This window comes from Gymnoscopelus microlampas, assembly GCF_963454915.1.
Source record: "Gymnoscopelus microlampas genome assembly, chromosome: 16".
NCBI classification, from domain to species: Eukaryota; Metazoa; Chordata; class Actinopteri; order Myctophiformes; family Myctophidae; genus Gymnoscopelus; species Gymnoscopelus microlampas.
Window position 1 is genome coordinate 321,195 of NC_139953.1, and position 6,000 is coordinate 327,194.

Genomic DNA, 6,000 nt, shown 5'->3' on the forward strand with positions numbered 1-6,000 from the left:
ACCAAAGTGCTTCTCTCAGCCTGAAAATGCTATTTAGACCCATGATACTTTTAAGAAAGTGGGTGTCAGTTTTGTCATAAGGAAGGCCTCTGGGCTCATGTATTGTGGATTGGGCTTCTATTTGGGCACTTTTAGGTACAACACACAGTCACCAGCCACTCAGAATGTACTGGGAACAAGTTACAGCCAAATGTCACCAAAGTGCTTCTCTCAGCCTGAAAAGGCTATTTAGACCCATGATATTTTTAAGAAAGTGGGTGTCAGTTTAGTCATAAGGAAGACCTCTGGGCTCATGTATTGTGGATTGGGCTTCTATTTGGGCACTTTTTGCCAAGTCACACAGTCAGCAGCCACTCAGAATGTACTGGGAACAAGTTACAGTTAAATGTCACCAAAGTGCTTCTCACAGCCTGAAAAGGCTATTTTGACCAATGATTTTTTTAAGAAAATGGGTGTCAGTTTTGGCATAAGGAAGGCATTTAGGCCCATGTATAGTGCATTGGGATTCTTGTTGGGCACTTTTAGGTACAACACACAGTCACAAGCCACTCAGAATGTACTGGGAACAAGTTAGAGCCAAATGTCACCAAAGTGCTTCTCTCAGCCTGAAAATGCTATTTAGACCCATGATACTTTTAAGAAAGTGGGTGTCAGTTTTGTCATAAGGAAGGCCTCTGGGCTCATGTATTGTGGATTGGGCTTCTATTTGGGCACTTTTAGGTACAACACACAGTCACCAGCCACTCAGAATGTACTGGGAACAAGTTACAGCCAAATGTCACCAAAGTGCTTCTCTCAGCCTGAAAAGGCTATTTAGACCCATGATATTTTTAAGAAAGTGGGTGTCAGTTTAGTCATAAGGAAGACCTCTGGGCTCATGTATTGTGGATTGGGCTTCTATTTGGGCACTTTTTGCCAAGTCACACAGTCAGCAGCCACTCAGAATGTACTGGGAACAAGTTACAGTTAAATGTCACCAAAGTGCTTCTCACAGCCTGAAAAGGCTATTTTGACCAATGATTTTTTTAAGAAAATGGGTGTCAGTTTTGGCATAAGGAAGGCATTTAGGCCCATGTATAGTGCATTGGGATTCTTGTTGGGCACTTTTAGGTACAACACACAGTCACAAGCCACTCAGAATGTACTGGGAACAAGTTACAGCCAAATGTCACCAAAGTGCTTCTCTCAGCCTGAAAATGCTATTTAGACCCATGATACTTTTAAGAAAGTGGGTGTCAGTTTTGTCATAAGGAAGGCCTCTGGGCTCATGTATTGTGGATTGGGCTTCTATTTGGGCACTTTTAGGTACAACACACAGTCACCAGCCACTCAGAATGTACTGGGAACAAGTTACAGTTAAGCGTCACCAAAGTGCTTCTCTCAGCCTGAAAAGGCTATTTTGACCAATGATTTTTTTAAGAAAATGAGTGCCAGTTTTGTCATAAGGAAGGCATTTGGGCCCATGTATAGTGCATTGGGATTCTTGTTGGGCACTTTTAAGTACAACACACAGTCACCAGCCACTCAGAATGTACTGGGAACAAGTTACAGCCAAATGTCACCAAAGTGCTTCTCTCAGCCTGAAAAGGCTATTTAGACCCATGATATTTTTAAGAAAGTGGGTGTCAGTTTAGTCATAAGGAAGACCTCTGGGCTCATGTATTGTGGATTGGGCTTCTATTTGGGCACTTTTTGCCAAGTCACACAGTCAGCAGCCACTCAGAATGTACTGGGAACAAGTTACAGTTAAATGTCACCAAAGTGCTTCTCACAGCCTGAAAAGGCTATTTTGACCAATGATTTCTTTAAGAAAATGAGTGCCAGTTTTGTCATAAGGAAGGCATTTGGGCCCATGTATAGTGCATTGGGATTCTTGTTGGGCACTTTTAGGTACAACACACAGTCACCAGCCACTCAGAATGTACTGGGAACAAGTTACAGCCAAATGTCACCAAAGTGCTTCTCTCAGCCTGAAAAGGCTATTTAGACCCATGATATTTTTAAGAAAGTGGGTGTCAGTTTAGTCATAAGGAAGACCTCTGGGCTCATGTATTGTGGATTGGGCTTCTATTTGGGCACTTTTTGCCAAGTCACACAGTCAGCAGCCACTCAGAATGTACTGGGAACAAGTTACAGTTAAATATCACCAAAGTGCTTCTCACAGCCTGAAAAGGCTATTTTGACCAATGATTTTTTTAAGAAAATGGGTGTCAGTTTTGGCATAAGGAAGGCATTTAGGCCCATGTATAGTGCATTGGGATTCTTGTTGGGCACTTTTAGGTACAACACACAGTCATAAGCCACTCAGAATGTACTGGGAACAAGTTAGAGCCAAATGTCACCAAAGTGCTTCTCTCAGCCTGAAAATGCTATTTACACCCATGATACTTTTAAGAAAGTGGGTGTCAGTTTTGTCATAAGGAAGGCCTCTGGGCTCATGTATTGTGGATTGGGCTTCTATTTGGGCACTTTTAGGTACAACACACAGTCACCAGCCACTCAGAATGTACTGGGAACAAGTTACAGTTAAGCGTCACCAAAGTGCTTCTCTCAGCCTGAAAAGGCTATTTTGACCAATTATTTTTTTAAGAAAATGAGTGCCAGTTTTGTCATAAGGAAGGCATTTAGGCCCATGTATAGTGCATTGGGATTCTTGTTGGGCACTTTTAGGTACAACCCACAGTCACCAGCCACTCAGAATGTACTGGGAACAAGTTACAGCCAAATGTCACCAAAGTGCTTCTCTCAGCCTGAAAAGGCTATTTAGACCCATGATTTTTTAAAGAAAATGAGTGTCAGTTTGTCATAAGGAAGGCATTTAGGCCCATGTATTGTGGATTGGGCTTTTATTTGGGCACTATCAGCCAAGTCACACATCCAGCAACCACTCAGAATGTACTGGGAACAAGTTACAGTGAAACGTCACCAAAGTGCTTCTCTCAGCCTGAAAAGGCTATTTTGACCAATGATTTTTTTTTAAGAAAAAGAGTTTCAGTTTTGTCATAAGGAAGGCATTTGGACCCATTTTTAGTGCATTGTGATTCTATTTGGGCACTTTTAGGTACAACACACAGTCACCAACCATTCAGAATGTACTGGGAACAAGTTACAGCCAAATGTCACCAAAGCGCTTTTCTCAGCCTGAAAAGGCTATTTAGACCCATGATATTTTTAAGAAAGTGGGTGTCAGTTTAGTCATAAGGAAGACCTCTGGGCTCATGTATTGTGGACTGGGCTTCTATTTGGGCACTTTTAACCAAGTCGCACAGTCAGCAACCACTTAGACTGTACTGGGAACAAGTTACAGTGAAACGTCACCAAAGTGCTTCTCTCAGCCTGAAAAGGCTATTTAGACTCATTATATTTTTAAGAAAGGGTGGGCTCATGTATTGTGGATTGGGCTTCTATTTGGCCACTTTTAACCAAGTTGCACAGTCAGCAGCCACTTAGACTGTACTGGGAACAAGTTACAGTGAAACGTCACCAAAGTGCTTTTCTCAGCCTGAAAAGGCTATTTAGACCCATGATATTTTTTAGAAAGTGGGTGTCAGTTTAGTCATAAGGAAGACCTCTGGGCTCATGTATTGTGGATTGGGCTTCTATTTGGCCACTTTTAACCAAGTCGCACAGTCAGCAGCCACTTAGACTGTACTGGGAACAAGTTACAGTGAAACGTCACCAAAGTGCTTCTCTCAGCCTGAAAAGGCTATTTTGACCAATGATTTTTTAAAGAAAATGAGTGCCAGTTTTGTCATAAGGAAGGCATTTGGGCCCATGCATTGTGGATTGGGATTCTTGTTGGGCACTTTTAGGTACAACACACAGTCACAAGCCACTCAGAATGTACTGGGAACAAGTTAGAGCCAAATGTCACCAAAGTGCTTCTCTCAGCCTGAAAATGCTATTTAGACCCATGATACTTTTAAGAAAGTGGGTGTCAGTTTTGTCATAAGGAAGGCCTCTAGGCTCATGTATTGTGGATTGGGCTTCTATTTGGGCACTTTTAGGTACAACAAACAGTCACCAGCCACTCAGAATGTACTGGGAACAAGTTACAGTTAAACGTCACCAAAGTGCTTCTCTCAGCCTGAAAAGGCTATTTTGACCAATGATTTTTTAAAGAAAATGAGTGTCAGTTTGTCATAAGGAAGGCATTTAGGCCCATGTATAGTGCATTGGGATTCTATTTGGGCACTTTTAGCCACAACAAACAGTCAGCAGCCACTCAGAATGTATTGGGAACAAGTTACAGCCAAATGTCACCAAAGTGTTTCTCTCAGCCTGAAAAGGCTATTTAGACCCTTGATATTTTTAAGAAAGTGGGTGTCAGTTTAGTCATAAGGAAGGCCTCTGGGCTCATGTATTGTGGATTGGGCTTCTATTTGGGCACTTTTAGGTACAACACACAGTCACCAGCCACCCAGAATGTACTGGGAACAAGTTACAGTTAAGCGTCACCAAAGTGCTTCTCTAAGCCTGAAAAGGCTATTTTGACCAATGATTTTTTTAAGAAAATGAGTGCCAGTTTTGTCATAAGGAAGGCATTTAGGCCCATGTATAGTGCATTGGGATTCTATTTGGGCACTTTTAGGTACAACACACAGTCACAAGCCACTCAGAATGTACTGGGAACAAGTTAGAGCCAAATATCACCAAAGTGCTTCTCTCAGCCTGAAAATGCTATTTAGACCCATGATACTTTTAAGAAAGTGGGTGTCAGTTTTGTCATAAGGAAGGCATTTAGGCCCATGTATAGTGCATTGGGATTCTATTTGGGCACTTTTAGGTACAACACACAGTCACAAGCCACTCAGAATGTACTGGGAACAAGTTAGATCGAAATGTCACCAAAGTGCTTCTCTCAGCCTGAAAATGCTATTTAGACCCATGATACTTTTAAGAAAGTGGGTGTCAGTTTTGTCATAAGGAAGGCCTCTGGGCTCATGTATTGTGGATTGGGCTTCTATTTGGGCACTTTTAGGTACAACACACAGTCACCAGCCACCCAGAATGTACTGGGAACAAGTTACAGTTAAGCGTCACCAAAGTGCTTCTCTCAGCCTGAAAAGGCTATTTTGACCAATGATTTTTTTAAGAAAATGAGTGCCAGTTTTGTCATAAGGAAGGCATTTGGGCCCATGTATAGTGCATTGGGATTCTTGTTGGGCACTTTTAGGTACAACACACAGTCACCAGCCACTCAGAATGTACTGGGAACAAGTTACAGCCAAATGTCACCAAAGTGCTTCTCTCAGCCTGAAAAGGCTATTTAGACCCATGATATTTTTAAGAAAGTGGGTGTCAGTTTAGTCATAAGGAAGACCTCTGGGCTCATGTATTGTGGATTGGGCTTCTATTTGGGCACTTTTTGCCAAGTCACACAGTCAGCAGCCACTCAGAATGTACTGGGAACAAGTTACAGTTAAATGTCACCAAAGTGCTTCTCACAGCCTGAAAAGGCTATTTTGACCAATGATTTTTTTTAAGAAAATGGGTGTCAGTTTTGGCATAAGGAAGGCATTTAGGCCCATGTATAGTGCATTGGGATTCTATTTGGACACTTTTAGGTACAACACACAGTCACAAGCCACTCAGAATGTACTGGGAACAAGTTAGATCGAAATGTCACCAAAGTGCTTCTCTCAGCCTGAAAATGCTATTTAGACCCATGATACTTTTAAGAAAGTGGGTGTCAGTTTTGTCATAAGGAAGGCCTCTGGGCTCATGTATTGTGGATTGGGCTTCTATTTGGCCACTTTTAACCAAGTCGCACAGTCAGCAGCCACTTAGACTGTACTGGGAACAAGTTACAGTGAAACGTCACCAAAGTGCTTCTCTCAGCCTGAAAAGGCTATTTTGACCAATGATTTTTTTAAAGAAAATGAGTGCCAGTTTTGTCATAAGGAAGGCATTTGGGCCCGTGTATTGTGGATTGGGATTCTTGTTGGGCACTTTTAGGTACAACACACAGTCACCAGCCACTCAGAATGTACTGGGAAC